Source organism: Castor canadensis, chromosome 11 (assembly GCF_047511655.1).
Source record: "Castor canadensis chromosome 11, mCasCan1.hap1v2, whole genome shotgun sequence".
In the NCBI taxonomy this organism is placed as follows: Eukaryota; Metazoa; Chordata; class Mammalia; order Rodentia; family Castoridae; genus Castor; species Castor canadensis.
In genome coordinates, this window is record NC_133396.1 from 58,894,508 (window position 1) to 58,912,260 (window position 17,753).

At 47.9% G+C, this 17,753-nt stretch overlaps 1 protein-coding gene across 7 annotated transcripts in view; it reads left to right on the forward strand.

Moving 5' to 3' along the window:
* The first annotated feature begins 212 nt into the window (after nucleotides 1–212).
* Nucleotides 213–17,753, forward strand: part of Pik3r5 (phosphoinositide-3-kinase regulatory subunit 5) — a 79,119-nt gene continuing 61,578 nt past the window's right edge. For 6 of the 7 annotated variants that reach the window (XM_074046871.1, XM_020186164.2, XM_074046870.1 and 3 more), the window contains exon 1: nucleotides 213–371. The gene's annotated coding sequence lies outside the window, so the exon portion shown is untranslated. The remainder of the gene's footprint in view (nucleotides 372–17,753) is intronic. The other variant, XM_074046868.1, reaches the window with a different exon arrangement.

Below are 17,753 nucleotides of genomic sequence, written 5' to 3' on the forward strand. Positions count from 1 at the left end.
CCCTCCTCCCGGGCTAACCATCGCCTTACTCCCGGGGGCCGCGGTGCTCAGTGCTGATGTCCCTCCAGCCCTCGCCGCACATGGCTAGAGCTGGTCCTCACTAGGGCTGGCGGCCCCGGACCACGCCCGCACCTGGCTGACGCAGCCCGGCCACCAGGTGGCGGGAGAAGCCGGCCAGACGGCTAGCCCCGCCCCTCCCCGGCCCCGCCCCTCCCCGAATAAGCCCCGCCCCTAGCCCTCCGGAGTAGCGGAGGCTGGGCAGATGCCGCGACTCGCTGCCGGGCTCCAGCCACGGTGTGGCGGCCCGGTGGTCACCCGAGCTGCAAGGAGTCGCCGCTGGAGAGGGGCTCGGCGCCCGGCGGGGACTGCAGGTGTGTGGCTGGGCTGGTGCCAAGGGCACGCGTCGGAGCTCACGGCACAGCCCGAGCAGCTTGGGGACCCGTGGTTGGGGGCAGTGGGTTCTGAGAGCCACAGCTGCAGCAAATTGGCTGGACTGCCTGCCGTCTTCAAGTTCTAAGGTCCACCGCGGGGCACCCGGTCCGCAACCCCGCGTTGAGGATGATCCTAGAGACAGAAGAGGCATCCCGTCACGGTCCAGCATAACCTAGGAGCTAGTGTTGGGCGCCTCTGTGCGGCCGGGTGTGTCCGCAGCCTCCTGCCAAGGTCACAGGCCGCCGTGTGTCCTGGGGTCAAGGAGCCTGCTCCAGTCCGGCTGGGAACTGTCTGGATAGCGTTAGCATCAGGGGTCCTTTGCCATCAGGACCTAGGCATCGTGGAAGTGCGCGCCTAAGGTGCCCTATGTCGAGCTTCATGCTGCCCCTGCTGGTTACTACGAACCAAAAACAAGCGGCTGCTTTTCTAGAGAATTGCACGCTTTGCGCCGTCAGAGGATCGATGTTTACACACTGGTGACCCCGCGTGACTGTGTGCGTGTGCGTGTACAGATGTCTGCACGTGTGCGCGTGGTTGGGCGGGCGCGCTGGCCCAAATACGCGAGAAGTTCAGGACAGTAGGAGGAAAGAGATTGTTCAGAGGGAAAAGGAAGCCGAGATGAAAGCAGCAGGATGTGGTATAAAGTGAGTTAAGCCTCCTGCAGAGAAGAGGAGTGGGTTTAGGCAAAATTGAGGACTAAAAGTAGGCCAAGGGTGCCTCGAAGGTCTTTTCTGGATCGCCTTTCTCTTCCTCCCTCCCATGCGCTGCTTGGTCTTCTTATCCAAGCTTTCCTTTCTCCTGCTCCAGGGACCACCTGGTAAGCTTCCTAGAGCTGAGCTGTTCTGGAGGGTTTGTAGTAGCACAGATTCTCTGGGCCCCAGCCCTACAGCACAGCTTTCCAAGATAACATCTACTATCTGTATTTTTCCAAATTTTAACAAGCGACCCTTAAGTGATGATGCTGGAGCCATTGCTTGGGAACTGTGTGTGATGTGGAAAAGAGACCTAAGTTCCAACTAGGCCAAGCTGAGTGGCCTTCAGCATCCTACTACCCCCTCACAGCCTCCGACTCCTTATCAGTAAAATGGGCTCTGTTACCAAACCACAGGTCTGTTTGGAAAATGACAGCAGACAGGTGATGGGAATGGCCCCAGCAATGTTTGTAGAGCAAGAGTAGACATGAGAACTTCTTTGCTTCCTCAGCCTGGGCTTGGAGGTATGGGTCTGTATCTACAAGCCTAAAGAAGACAACTTGAATAACCAAGCTCTCTTTCTGTTTCACTATACCCTTCCCTGTCTTTTGAGTTATAATGAGGCAGCATTGAAGGGGCAGGAAGGCCTGGGGTCTTTGCATCCAGGGCCTCCTTGGGATTTTAAGGACCCCTCTCTCCCCATCTCCAACTTAGATGGGTATGATCCATTATCCCCATCCCCCTCCCCAAGCTGCAGTGAACATAAACCACCTCTGCCTCCCTCCTGCCCATTCCTGCTTCTGTGTACTGCTTTTTGTTTCTGTGGAGAATAGTGGGGGGAGGGTCTCACTAGTGGTGCTGGGCCTCAAGCACATACATGTGAGGCCCACTGTAGTTTGAGGAGGAAAGGCTGGAGGCAGTGGAGGAGACTGGCTACTGGAGGCTGCTCTGCCATGCTGGTCAGTCTTTGCTCAGGGACTTATTGCTGGCTGAGACATTGAGAAGAGCCTTTGGGCCTGGGCAGCAGAGGGTTTGGAAGCCCCAGTTGGGGTTCAGCTGAGTGATCAAGCTGGCTGACTTGATCTTCACTCAGAGGCTCACCCAAGGGACTGAGCTGGACGGACCCTCGTGACTCAAACCTTTTTGACTTCAGCTGGGGTGCTGAAATTCTGAATCAATTTATAAAGAGAGGAAACTTCTAGAGTGATGTGATAGAGTGATCATCAGCAGGTCAAGGGAGAGTTATTTGATTTCCCTCATCCCCCGTGGGGCTGGAATCAAACCCAGGACTCTGCATGTGAGAGCAAGCACTTTACACTGAGCTTTTATATCCCTACCACACACATTATAGGTATATAACTCAGTGGCAGAGCACTGATTTGTTTACTTATTTTTTTTTTTTTGGCAAGACTGTGGTTTGAGCTCAGGGCTAGATAAGCACTCTACAACTTGAGCAAACCTAAGCCCTTTTTGCTTTAAGTATTTTTCCAGTAGGTCTCACATCATGCCTGGGCCAGTCTGAATCAAGATCCTGCTATTTATGCTTCCTGCAGAGCAGGAATGAAGGACTTGCACCACCATGCCTAGCTTTTTATTGGCTGAGATGTGGTCTCTTTTGCCTGGGCTGGCCTCACTGTGATCCTCCTGACCTCCACCTGCTGATTAGCTAGGATTACAGGCATGAGCCACCACGCCTGGTTCATTTTTTATTTTTTTGAGCCTCTTACATAGATGAAAGAGACAGAGGAAAGACTCCACCTGGCTTCTTCCCAAAGGGAAGACCTACACTCCTCTAGGAAATATATATTACATATTAGGATACCTGCTCAATTTGAACATGTGCATGTTTTCACATTTTAGCGCATTATAATGTGCAGTGACATTTCTTCCCTAGTGGCACACAAAATAACTGTGCATCTCGCAAGTGATAGGATTTTAGAGTTTGCTCAATACTGTGTGTGTTTAACAGGTTTGGGGGATCCCTTAGAGGTACACATTAATCTTTGCAGTAGCCCTACCTCCTAAACATCCAAATTTTCACTGCATCTAGTTTCAAAGGACATCTCTGTAAAAGGCATTGCTTGCCTTTATGGTGCTTGCACATTGGGTCTGATTTAATAATTTCTTGAGAATTTTATCAGATAGTTCTAACCAGCCATTCTCTTTTGTACCCTGGGTCTGCTCAGGACATGTTTTCTGCCCTTTCTCTTTACTCTTTCTTTGTACCTTTTTCCCTTTGGCTAAAAGTTCATGGCAAGAACTTCATGTCCTTCAATCTTCACAGCCCCACCGTGAGATACCTGCAGCCATTGCCCCCATTTTACAGATGAGAAAACTGAGAGCTGAGATCATTCATCCAGAAACTGACAGAGTTAGGCTGACTCTGGAATGAGCTTGTGGCCAGGGATGAGCAAGTTTGAGTGGTAGCCTGTGGGTGTGAAGGGCATGACTTGTACTTCTGGGGCATTGTTTGCTTCTAGGTTAAGCAAGGCATGGCTGTAACAAGGTATGGGGGTGGGGATGGTAAATTGGGGAAAAGTAGGTGACCTTCATGACACAAAACAGATATTGGGTCCTTCATGCATCTCCTACGCCCACCAGTTGAGTGCCAGACTGGGCAGTAGAGCATAGCCTCAGTGGGCCTCCTGCCCCAGCTGCTCTCTTGCTCTGTGGTGATGGTAGACAGCAAATGTGAGTGAGCTGAAAGCCCTGCAGAGCAGCCCTCAGCCTACATGGAGGGCCGTGCCCATCAGCTTGAGTACCCTGGCTTCCTGCTTCCTCTTGGGAAGCTTGGGCCCACTTTTGTTTCTTTGCCTGCCTGCACTGTTGCTTCTTTCCAGGTGGCTCTGCCCCTTCCCTCCTGCCTGACCAGCTGCAGAGAACTACTTGCATGCCCAGCTCATGCTTTACCTTCTGAAGTCTTCCCAACCCCGCTTCCATCCCCTAGCACTAAGCTTCTGTCCTTCCATGGCCTTCTGTGGCCTCCCATCCTAGCACTGAGGTCTTGGCAAGCTGTGACCTGCTCACCAGAGCTACCTGATGCTCAGTATGGCACTAAGCTGTCACTGTGAGTCTCCCCGGGATCTCACAGGCAAGAAGTCCATCCACACACACCTTTGGCGGGAGCTGCTGGATACAGGATGGTGTGGTAGCAGTGGGTGAGGTCACCGGGGAGTGGTGTGCTTTTCGTTTTCATGTCCTCCAGAGTCTTCTTGCTGTTGTTGACCTAGGCAAATGAGCTTGTGTGGGTTTCTCCTGGGGGGCAGGGTGGGGTGTGACAGCTAAAGGTGGCTTCCAGGTTCTGCCTCCCATGAAGCCAGGGACCCTCCTTTTACCTGGCTCCTCTGTCCTAGCCATGCATCTTTGGCTTTGCCCACGTACCTTTCTGGGTGTCAGTTTCCTCATCTAAGTAATGGAAGTGTGGCACTCGTCGCTGCCTGCAGCCCTGCTTCTCCTCCCACATTCAACTCGTGTGCACTTTAGTATGGAGCACCTCCTGTACAGACAGGCCAGGCTCCAATGGAAAGGCAGATATTGTTCCTGCCCTCAGGGGGATGAAGGTTAGTGGTCAAGTCACTCGACAAAGGAATCATTTCATTATAATCATGAAAGTTACAGGATGCCGTGAGGTTGTGCAAAAGGAATCTTATACAGTCTGGGGCTAAGGAAAAGCTTCCCTGAAGAATCATATTTGAATCAAGACTTAAGAGATATGCCATAAAGGAAAATAATACCCATAACTGTAATGGCTAACTTCTAGCAGTACTTGCTTGAGGCTCTGCAGGTGCATTCTTTTGCGCACTCTTTTCAACAATTCTGGGGGGAGGGTGGGTGTGAGCTTCCTCTCCTATGAGAATTAGATAACACAGCTACTTGCAGTTACCTAGTTCCATGACTGGTGTGGGTCAGGGACTCATTCCCATGTCCCTTCCCCTCCTATACCAAGGGCTGTCTGATGGACAGTAAGGTCCTAAATACCATCATGGGGGCTTCCTGTCCTTTTTACTGTTCATCACCAGAGAGCACATGATCCTCAGGATCGCAGCACAGAGAGTCTCCATCCACTCCATTGCTGGCCACACCTTCATCCTGCCCCTCTTGGGAGCCACTCTTCTCGCTGGGCTGAGAAACCAGCTGTTGATTTCTTATATCATCTAGGAAGGCACCTGGTCAGCCGTCTTCTCCATCCATAGCTATCCTTCCAGAACCATGAAGTCTGTGCAGATGTGTTGCTAGGTGCTTGGTCTGAGTGTTTGTTCCTGTGTGGCTCAGCGGTTTGGGTTTTTGTCAGGCAAATCTTCATACAACCACTTCCACCCAACCTGGCCGAGGTGGCCAACCTCCTCCTTGGGTTTTTGCATGAGTTAGATTGCATCTACACCTACAGATCTTCCAGAAGACTCTTGAACTCTCTCTAGATAGTGGGCCTTTTGAAAAACTGATAGAAGTGATAGGTCAATAAGCATACATCTCTCTCTCTCTCTCTCTCTCTCTCTCTCTCTCTGTTTTGCATAAAATTCCAAGGCTTTCTCAGACCTCTGCACTCCACCAAGGAACCCAGCTTCATAAGCCATGTTCTAGGCAGGATTTTTTTTTCTACTGATTTCTTTGTCTAACACCCAGTGCAGGTCCACAGGAGAGACAGCTGTTGTCAGAGCAAGCTGGTGTGATGATGGATAGTGAAAACCATGTAATAACATTCCCCAGTGAGTCACTGGCGAGAATTCAAGGTGGTATGCTAGAGTCACACACCAAACCACCACTGCTTATAGTTTCTGGATTTCTTATCAAGTTTTTAATTCAACCCATATCCATGATGATGGATGAGCAGAGCCCTTGCCCTTCTGCTCTGAGCCACAACCAGGGAGCTGGGTTTATGGCTAGGACTGAGAGAGAAAATGTTGACTGTGGCTATTTGCATGAATGGAAACCATACAGAGATCAGAGAGGCAGCTGCTGCTGTTTCTTTGCCAACATGTGGACAGCCTTTGGTGTTCCTGGAGACTGGCGTGACTTGAGACTTTGTTTCTCTGATATGGTTGCGGTTCGTTAGAACTAAAGGACTGGGTGTGAAGGAAATTTTCTTCAATTCCTCATAAATGAGGAACTTTAAAAGCATGAATGGATGTTAAGCTTGTCAAATACACTTTTAAACATCTACTCAGAAATGCCGTATTGATCACCTTATGATGAATTTATGTCACACATCGTATCATTAACTTCCTCATCTTGCACCTTCCTTGAATTTCCAGCATGGACTCAGTTCGGTTAAGATGTTTTATTCTTTTAATGCAGTGTTACAGTTGATTTGCTGGGATCCATGTAGAAATTTCCACCACTTAAAATAAAGAAAAAAGATTTATTTGGCTCCCAGTTTTTGAGGTTTCCTGTGGTTTGTTGGCCTCGTTACTTTTGGCCTGTGGTGAGGGAGCACATTATGGTGGAAGCATTTGGAAGAGCAAAACTGCTCACCTCATGGCTGGGAAGTAAAGGAATGAGAGGAGGGTTCTGGGATTCCACAGTCCCCTATTTGGACACACCCTCAATAACCTGAAGACCTCCCATCAGACCCCACCTCTTAAGGGTTCCGTTAACTCCCAATATTATTAAATATCCCCCAAAGGTGCCTTTAACATATGCACCTTTGGGGGATATTTAAGATCCAAATGATCACAATTCATAAGTGAGTTTGGCTCCGTTTTCGTTTTCTGTGCTGCCCTGGCTTGTTTTCAATATGCTGATATTGCAAAATGATTTCAGATGTCGTTCACCTTCTGCACCCAGGAAAGCATACAAAATGGCACTTTCTGTCCCTTAAGAGTTGAGAGAATGGCACTAGTGTTTTGGTCCCACTCCTCAAGCTCTCTTCTCTTCTCTCTTTGTTCTTCTGGACACATGCCTTTAAACTGTAGTGCTCTCTAGCTGATATCTAAGAGTTATCTTTGATTCTTGGCCCAGAAGTCAGCCACTGAATTCCTGAGTCCTTACTTAAAACCCTTCAGCTAGAGCTAATGGGGTGGCTCAAGTGGTAGAGCACCTGCCTAGCAAGCACAAAGCCCTAAGTTCAAACCTCAGTACCACCAAAAAGTAAATAAATAAAAAGAAAATCCTTCATCTACGGGAAGGCCCGTTTCCATGGAGCTGGACAGGTCCATCTGAGTGCAGCTCAACCCTAGTGTCACCCTCAGTGATGATGTGGATCATACCTTTATACCCAGAGGAAGGTGACCAAGGGGGTGATTTCATGAGATGTAATGATTCTTTAAGAGGAGGAGACAGAGAGAAGCCACACCTGTCTTCAGATGTTTGAAGAGCAGTGTCCTTTGGAAAAGGTGAAGGTCATTCTCCAGGATGGAAAAGGATCAATGAGGGAAAATGAAAGGAAAAAGACCTCAGCTTGATACAAGGCAAAGCTTAGAGGAATTCAAAACAGATTGCCTTGTGACATCTAGTTCTCCATTGGTAGAAGTATGCAGGGCAAACATGTGTCCGATGTTGTGGAAACACAGCTGTGAGAACAGGGCTCACAGTGACCGGCTGGGTAAAAATTGATTGTTCTGAAAACTTAATTTCAATGTAAGAAGTTCAGTGGCTTTGAATTAACAAATTGTAAAGCCGAGTTGCTTTACAACTCCCTTCAAAATGCTCCCTTCAAAATGGAGCAAGCCTGCTGTATAGCATGCTCCCTGGAGCAGGAACATTTTGGCTGCTAGAAACCCATGGGCATCTGTGGTGAGGGACCCTGGACTTCTCCACTGGATGCTTGGATGCTTTCCCACATCCTAGGCTGGGAGCATGGGTTTTTCTCAGGGTCTCTTCTTCTGGGCTCCTTCTGATACCTTGTGAAGTAAACTAATTGAGCCCTACTTAGAGTCACCTTCCTCTGTGGGTAACCCAGATCAGTGCTCATGGCCAAGCCACCTAATCTCCAGTTTGAGCTGGGAATGAATGACCTGTTGTGTGGGGGGTTTTCAGCCAGTGTTTCATAAGCCTTTGGATTTCGCATTCACTCCTGTACTGACATATTGGAAGTTTCATTTTGAGAAAACCAGAAGCTCTGAGCTCTCCTTAGCCCCTTATTGTGGTTGAGAAAAAAGCAGGGGGCTGTGGTGTGACATTCAGGCTGCAGGATGGAAATAGGAGACGTGGTCTCTAATCCTGATTCCCTTATTACCTCCTCATCTCTCTGGACACCAGGATTCTGACCTGGAAGTGTCAAAAGCCTGCTCTTTGTGAGTGGCCTGATAGGAGTGATACAGAGAGGGGACCTGCTCCTACCCTCTTGCCCCTCTTATGGCAGGACTCCCCCTGCTTCAGACCACAGGGAGGCAGTCCCTCCCTTCATCCCATGCTGCTGGATTGGATGGTTCCCTCTAAGGTCACTGATGACTTTGTGCTGGCAAGTTCTACCGGCCTCTTCCCAACCTGCATCTTTCTTGGAAGTTTCTATGACATATGATGCCCACCACTCTCATGTGGGGCTTTTTTCTTACCACTCACAGCTGCTGGCTTCTCTCCCTCACCCAGCCTTTGTCTCCCACTGCTTGTTTTCACTTGATGCCGTTTCCACCCAATCATGCAACTGGAGCCTCCATGGACTTCCCCATTTCCGTTTGCTGCAGCCTGAAGGCTTGGTGTCGACTCCAGGTCCACTCTGCACCCTCCTTTTTCTCCACACTCTGGCCAGTTGCAATAGCGCCCATATTCTTAGGTTTCTCACTTCCTCATTGCTCCCTCTGGCACCCAATTCAGCTTTCTTCCTGCGCCTCCTGCCACAGGCTCTTCCTTGCTCCACCAAGAGTCTTCTTAGGAAAATTCTCTCACTATATAGCATCCTGCTGCACAGGGAAAGTTGAGCCCTTGGTCTTCTGTTCAGGGTTCAAAGCCATGTCCCACTCTGTTCATGAATCCTCCTCAGCTACTCGACTGACAGCCTGACTCATTTCCCCCAATGCCTAACAAGTGTTCTTGCCTCTCACTCCTCCCAATCTCACCCACCCCTCAGTGCCAGGGCCAGCACTTGACTGGGATCCTCCAGTGTTTGCTGAGTGAGTAATGGCCTGGTGGAGCAGCCAGCACAGGGACAGCCTGGGCCTCAGCCTGGGATAGCTGATGATTGGCAGGCTGTGCTGCCCCCCATCTGAAATCCCTGTGGGGTTCACCACCATCCCTTCAGGGGCTGCCCTCCTGTGGGCATCTGAAGGGGCTTCAGACACCTGTGTTATTGCCTTCCAATGACAGGACGAGGCAGATGTCCTCCTGGGGCTGCTTCAGACCATAAGAGGAGCAATGCTCTGAGTCTGAGAGCGGGGAAAGCCCTGGAACCTCCCCAGGCAGGCCACTCCCAGTCTGTTGACAGCTTGTGCAGAACAGACTGGGGAAGTGTCTGCTGCAAGACAGTGCTCAACAGGCAAGCAGTTTCCTGTCCCGCCTGCGTGTCAGGCTGTGGGGCAATCAGGAGCATGTTGGGGGGTGGGGAGGGACCGTGAAGCAAAGACATGAGGGGGGTGCTCTGGGGATTCTTCAGACATCCCTGGAGCACCAAAGAACATCTGTAGAACACAAATGCTAAACTTGAGCAAAAAAAAAAAAAAAACCTCAAAAGAGTATTACTAATAATTATGATTATTTTGCACAATGCCCTTTATAGAAAGCTTGCAAAAACACAAGACCTTTTTCACAGATGTGGCCCCATAGTCTAATGGGGAATGTGTCCAAAAAAAAATAGACTTCCTTCTTTCACGCCAAGCAGGGCCATGGGTCAAAGTAAACAAGGCAAAATTCTCTTTATCCTTTTCCTTTTCCTGTTCTTTCCTTCCTTTCTTCCTTCCTTCCTTCCTTCTTTCCTCCTTTTTTCCCTCCCTCCCTCCTTTTCTTTGTTCCTTCTTTCCTCCCTTTCCCCCTTCTTTCATTCTGTTGAAAATGTTCTGCTATAGAGAGTAAGGAGGGCTTTCTAGGGGAGGAGTGAGCAGTGGAAGGAGCTCCTCGGGAGACTGAATCATTCTATTCTGATTTGGAGCTCACCCCTCTCTGTGCACATCTGACACCGAGGGGAAGAAACCAACATTGGCTTCCCTGCTTCCTCAAAGGGTGTGGCTACTCTGGGGCATGTACCCATCAGCCTGGAGCCATGGCTGTGTCACCCACAAAAGCATGAGCTTGTGTCCACATCCTCTGTTGTCTCTGATCCCAGTACATATGTCTGAAAGATCTTGGAAGGTGTCCCAGGCTCTCTTAACCTATGGGACAGGAGTATTCTCCATGGATACAAGAGTGGGTAATTGAAAGATAAGGTCCACCCACACTGCTCACTTCTGAAGATCCGGGGCTGATTTCTAGGGTTCATCTTTTCTCTGAACCCACTAAACAAGGGATAGAGTGTGTGAGCTGCCCACCCCACAAGGCTGGGGTGTGACAGCAACACACTGGGCTGTGGGTCATGATGTGAAAATTTGCTATGAAGTGTAAAGGAAGAAAAAAACAGTGGTGGGATATGGTCCTTTAAAGCACTTGGTAATAAAAATTGACTTTGCCACCAAACATGGTGCCTATGGTCCTAATACTCAGGGAGACTAAGCCAGGAGGATCGTGAGTTGGAGGCCAGCTTGGGCTACTTAGCGAGACCCTGTCTCAACAACTAAACAAATAAATGAACAAAGAGTCTTCCTACTTGAGAAAAACAGAGGTTGCCCTGAGGGGCTGGTGAAGGAGGGAGATGAGAGGTGGAGTTGAGCCTGCAGGTGTCAAGAAAACAGTTCTGAACTTATTACACTAAGGAACTCAGGTTCTAGGCATGTGAGATATTTGGGATGGGGTCAAGAGGTTGTTCTAGAAGGTTCCTGAGTCATCAGAATGAGGTGGGGGGGGGAACTTGGGGAGCTAACAGTAGCAAGCCCTGAAGATGGGACAATATGTTGACATTGGTATGCTAGAAATGAAAGGGGGGCCATCAATTTTCCACTTGTCTCATCCAGCCCCTGGCCCAGGCCACCATGTATCATGACATGCCTAGGGTACTCTGTAGTATGGCCGAAATTTCCCTCTGCAATGACTGAGGCTGGTAGAGTTTCATCAGAGGCCCAAGCTCAACTCTTCTGGCTTCCCAGCAGGGCAGCTCTCTAGGAAACGTTGAAGGGCTTGGGTTGGGGTGTGAGCCTCATGTGACAATAGCCACGACTCCACATTGAGTCCAGAGCTCAGTCCCCTTGGAGACTCCCACTTCCCTCCTCCCCTCACCCATCCAGTGGGAAGTTACCTGCTCAGAAGATGAGGATGGGAACACTACTTTCACTAAAGCCTTCAGCGTTGTTTAAGGAGGGCAAGTTTTATAATGGCCATAACTCTTACAGTAGCTTCTTATTGGCCAGTAAGAGATTAACTCCAATTCGTTTACTAAAGCAGTAATTCACCTTTAGCTTTAGTAGCTGGTAGGTCTGTGTGATGCCAAGAGTGCCTGGCCTTTGAATAACAGAGCCCTTGCTGCTGCTCCCTCTAGAGGAGGACACACAGAGGCAAGCAATCCATGGGGAAAATTTGTGCTGCCTCTCTGAAAGATGCCTTCAGCTTTGATGAGGAATCTCTTCCAAGGGAATTTGGGGTATACCATGGTCTGTCCTTAAAGTCAGACATAAAATACTTTACAAATCTACCAGGTATATCTAAATGACTCTGTAACAAATAAAAACATAATCTCACTAGATAACTCAGCATTGATGGAAATATTAGTTAGTATATTGGTTTGTCTGGTGAGAGACAGATATTCATGGCTTAAACAAGAGAGGGGTTTATTCATCTCTTATATTACTGTCTAAGGATAAGCGACCGGCCTTTCCACGACAGCCTCACAGGTCAAGAGCTGAGGTTCCTCCTATTTTGTTGGTCTGCCTTCTTCGACATGTAGTTTCCATCTCACAGTCCATGATGGACCAAGTTTTGCACTTGCTGTCACTAGTACTCCAGTTAGCTAGAGGAAGAAAAGAAGAGAGGCATGCCTCTTCCCTTTAAAAGCATGATTTGGAAATTACACTAACCAATATACATTCACATTCTAGTGACCACACTCTCTCACACAAGAGAGTCAGGGAAATGCAATTCAAAATTTCTAAAAGCTATTACTATAGGAGAAAGGAGAATGGATGGCTGGGCATGGAGGCTTATGCCTGTCCTCCCAGCTATTTGGGAGGCAGAGACTGGGAGCATCGTGATCTGAGGCCAGTCCAGGCAAAAAGTTTGTGAGAGTCCATGTCAACCAATAAATTGGGCATGGTAGCACATGCCTATCCTCCCAGCTGTGCGGGAGGTGTAAATAGGAAGATCGTGGTCCAGGCTGACCCAGGCAAAAACACAGGCCCATCTGAAAAATAACTAAAGCAAAAACAGGCCTGGGGGCCTGGCTCCAGTGGCAGAGTACCTGCCTGACAAGTGCACAGCCATAAATTCAAACCTCTGTATGCCAAAAAAAAAGGAAAGGAAAGAGGGAAAGTGGATATAGGATAATTAAGAGTCTCATCCACATTTGACAGCTACTATTTGAGATCTTTCTGAGTTTTTGCTCTCACGTAAATATTCTTTATCCTTTCTGCTGTGGAGCAAGTGTATCTAAATACCATGTTCTACCAAAAGGTGAAATCAATGATGGACGAATGGATAAACAAAAAGAGTATATCCATACAATAGAATATTCTTCAGCCTTAAAAAGGAATGAAGTACTGACATGTGAGTGAGCCTTGAAGACATTGCACTCAGTGAAATAAGCCACACAGTCGGTCGCTGCCTGAGTCCGTGTATGCAAGGTAGCCACAGTATCGAACTCACAGGAATGGAAAATAGCTCAGGGATTACCAGGGGCTGGGGGAGGGGAGTTTGTGTTTATAGGGTAGAGTTTGAGTTTGAGTTTGGGAAGATGAAAACTCCGTGGCTGGATGGAGGGGATGCTCCAATCACAACAGTGTGAGTGTGCTTAACACCACTGAACTGCATATTAAAAAATGGTTAAAATAGTATATATATATATATATATATATATATATATATATATATACATACATACATATATATGTTTAGATAATGTACATATTATGTATGTATATATAATTATATATATGCATAGTATATATATATAATTGTTTACAGTACTGGGGTTTGAATTCAGGGCCTCATGCTTGCTAGTCAGGCACTTTACCATTTGAGCTACTCCACAAGCCCTAAAATGGTAAATTTTATATTGTGTACATGTTAACACAATTTTTAATGACATCATATAAGGGTCCAACAGCAGAGTTCTCCGCATTTTAGCAGCGATGTCCCTGTGGATAAAACTACTCAGTGCCTTCTGGGTGAGCTATTAAGCCAGTGATGAAGCCAGCTCTCTGTGGTGCCATTCAGGTTACATTCAGTTTTAACCTTGTCATGAGAATATAGTAAGACTCGTTAAAATTCAGACATGCTATTTTTGTGGCATTTTCTTTTTTTTTTTTTAATTAGGATATATTCGTTTTACAGGGGGGATTCATTGTGACAATTCCAAATAGGCTTATATTATATATTGGTTAGATCTTTTGTGACAGTTTCTTTTATTACCTGTTTAGTTTTGAGCCTGTGGGTCCCTTGTAGCCAGGGGCAGTCCCTGGATGCGTTCCTCAGTGCTCACAATCTGCTTATAAATGATGTGTGGAGAACACTGCAGGGCTGGTGGCCTCGGAGGTGCAGTTTACAGATTCTGCTCTTGGCTGGTTCTCTGTTCTCCACATGGGGACAGGCTTTTCCAATCCGTCTGTGTCTCTCTCTGTCTCTGTCTTTCTCTTACACATCTTCAATTTTCTCCAATTTTACAGAGTATTGGTACCAGTTCCCTTTCACAACCCCAGTTTTCTTTATGACTCTGAGACACATTTGTCCTCATCTATAATCTAGAGCTCATTTAAGCAGCAGGAGTTAGGCTTGTGGCTCAGTAGTAGAGTGCTTGCCTAGCATGTGCAAGGTTCGATCACCAGCATAGGAGATAATAGAAAAGAGCAGCAAGACTGTATTTGACTTCAGACCCTCTCCCCCAATCTGCCTCTTACCCAACAGCTGGTGGGATCATCTAAATCCCCAAGGCAAGGTGTCACTCTTTGGCGTGTTCATCACACAGTCCCTGAGTAAGCCATCACACAGTTACCTTGGCATATGAGGCCATTCATGGTTGGTAGACCACCTGAGTCAGTACAGCTTCATTCCCCAGCATGCCCCTTGTCACACGTTATTTTCCAGTAGGGCTGAGTGGCTAGTGATTCCCTGAAGGAACCATGCTATCTCATGCCTCTTCCTTTCTGTCCGTTTTCCACCATCATGCTTGGATCTCACCCAGGGCGGCTCTTCCTTCCTCAAGACTTTCTAGGAGTCACCCTCTGGAGAATCTTGGCCAGGCAACACTGTCCTTTCCTCCAAGTTCCCATTGCACCTGTCTATAGTAACCTTACTGAGATGCATAACCTGTTGGGTCTTTCTAGCTTGAAGACTGTTTTGGAGCAGCTGTTGTGCACTTTGGGATAAATACCTCTGAGGGGAATTACTGAGGCATGGGACCAGGCAGGGTGGTCTCCAGCAGGCCTGCTGAACAGTTTTCCATGTGGAAAGTGGTCCTACGCCTATGTTCCCATCAGCAGTTGAGTGTTCTCAAGGTTTCACATCCTCACAAACACTTTATGTTTTCCATCTTCTTCATGTTAGCCATTCTAGTTGGGTGTGTAATGATAGCACATTGTGGTTTTAATTTGCATTTTCTTTGTGACTAATGAAATCAAACACCTCTTCATATGTTTCGTGGCCATTTGGACACCCTCTTTTTGCAAAGTGTCTGTTTGAGTTTTTTGCCCGTGTTTCTCTAGGGTTATGCTTTGTACTGTTGTTGCTGCTCCTATGAACAATGTTGTGTGATAATTACTCCGGCCTGTCTCCCCTCTGACCATGAACTCCATGGGATTTCTGGACCCCACAGTGCCTAGTAAAGTCCCTCAAAGTCATAGACCCTCAATATATATCTTCCGTTAACTGAATAGACCATACTTTGAGCAGGGAAACCCTTCTCCTTGAGGGAAATGAAGGCAGACCAGTGTGGGGCCCTGCTTTCTCACAGGCATCCATGACTGTTCCAGGCTCACCCCTCCTGGCTGGCTATGAAAATCACTTTTTTGGCCCTTTTTGATGTCTTTAGAGCTTCCCCGAGCCCCACTTTGTCACAGTTCCATGCTTACTTTTTTGTGTTCATTCTTATTTGGGGGCCTCACTTCCATCTCTATGTAGGCCAAAGAAGTCACTTTGGCCTCTTTACATTCCTTGCTTCCCTCCCCTGTGTCACTCTGTGACTGCACCGTCAGTTTTAATTTTCAGTTTTCTTTCCCAATAAAGCCATCCACTCTGATTCCCAACCTCTTGAAAATCTGCTTCCTCAAAATCTGTGACTCGTGCCTGACTATGTCTACTGTTTCCTTACACCATGTCCCCAGATTGTGACGTGGAGTGGCCATTTTCTCCCCATTTTCCTCTCACTTCTGTTTTATAACCTTTGTGTTGTTATTGGTGAGAATTTAAGAGAGAAGAGTAGTTTTCTGTGAGCCTTCCAAGAGATGAGAGGATCAGGGGGCAAGGATTAGTGTAAGGGCCTGGTTTTAACCTAGTGAGCCTCCCAGCTGCTGCTATCCAGCTGAAGCCCCCCGCTGTCCTAGACCTTGGGTCTAGGTCAACTTTATAAACCATGTGAGTAAAGCAGCACCCAGACCTCAGTTCCTATGTGCTTCTCTCTTCTTTTGCCTTCCTTCCAACTTCCTTTCATTCACTCATTCACTCAGCACAAGTGCCAGGCACTCTTCTGAGCCCTCGTGGAGCTTACATTCTAAAGGGGCTATAAGTGAGAGACAGAGAGCAAGCACAATACAAAAGTAAAATGTGTAGCGTGTCAGTTGTGGAAAAAAATGAGGCAGGTTGTGTCACATGTGGGACTTGCCAGGAGTCCTAATTAAGAATGTAACATAAAGACTGGAAAGTGGAGAGTGAGCCAAGCAGACATCTAGGAAAAGAACTCTCCAGGCAGAGGAAGAGCAAGTGCAAAGGTCCTGAGACAGGAGTGTCTGGTGTGCTGCTGTGATCGTTCTAGTCTTCGGAATGAAGCAACTTCCATTCCAGCATCAGCGAAGCTCAGTACTTAAAATGAAGGACAATGAATTACTTACCTTTGAATCTGTAAAGAAATCCAGAAAAGTTTTTTTGTGTTCATATTCACCAGAAAAGAAGGGATTTTATCAGGTTACACAACTTCAAAGGGCCCTTCCACCTCTGAATTGTTCTTATTATCTTAGATGCTTGCTAGCTTTCTTTTCAGATTTTCCTTCTGGACTTTTCTGGACACACATGGTCCAATGTCTTGTGGTTGTGTGGCTTGACCTCTGTCAGGGTGTGGAGCCTAGACCAGATGTGTACGTTCCAGACACTAATGATATAAAATGAATTACCCCAAAATGTAGTAGTAAAAGATGTGGACCATTTTATTACGTTCTGGGTTCTGTGGGTCAGGAATTCGGGCCAGCCATGATGGCTTGTGTAGTACAGTGATGCCTGGGACCTCAGCTAGGAAGACGCAAACAGCTGGGGACCAGAACTGCAAACTCGTGTGCCTGCAGCAGCCTCACCATGTGTCTTGGGCTTCCTCACATCATGGTGCTCTCCAGGAAGATAGATTTCTTACACCATGGCTCAAAACTCCAAGAACAAAGGAGACAGTCACTTCAGTGCTGGTCATGACCCAGCCTTGGAAGCCACATTTTGTCCCTTCTACTGTGATCCATGGGTTGACGCAGTCATCAACCCACCTAAGTTTAGGAGGAGGGGAAAGGCTGGGATGTAAAAAGGTGTGGGATGGGCCGTGCTGTCGTGGCCACCTGTGGGAGTTCCAGTCTTATGATGTATGTGCCTTCTATTTCCCTAGGGAAGATGTCTCACTTTATATTGTCACTGGGCTTCTGTGGGTCCTCAGATGTCCGGGTTGCACCTGGCAGGATCAGCTCCCACTGTGAGATGGTTGCAGAGGTGTCTCTTGCTCTCTCACTCTGCCACGGAGCCTCCTGGATGAAGGAAGAGGGAGGGGCAGTGGAGGAGTTGGGTGGAGGGAACACAGCTCTGGTACCAGAGTCTTATCCCCTGAGGGTGTGGCGTAGAAGACCTGTAGGTTTGTTAGAGCAGAAGCCCACAGAGCTGCACCCAGTGCTAGGTCCACGGCAGACCTCGTGGGTGGGTGGAGAGCAGGGCCTGCGTGGGAGTTACTGTGTGTTCCTGCCCTTCTCTCAAAGTGAAGGAGGCTGAGCCAGCCTTGGCAGTGAGGATGGCTTCAGGGCCCACAGGGCTACTCCACAGCATGGGTGCTGACACCCCAGCCCCACACATTACTTGTGTGCCTGTGGTGATGCTGGTGTGTACAGAGCTACTCCACTGCCAGTCGTTTGAAGGAGAGCATGTGTAATCATGACAGTGCAGAGAGTTTGATAATGACAACAAATGACGACGCCTCTGGTTTATATATCAGCTATACTTTTTATGGTTGTTTTGTAGTGCACTCCTTCTACTTATAAGTTTACCATAAGGCAGTACACCACATCA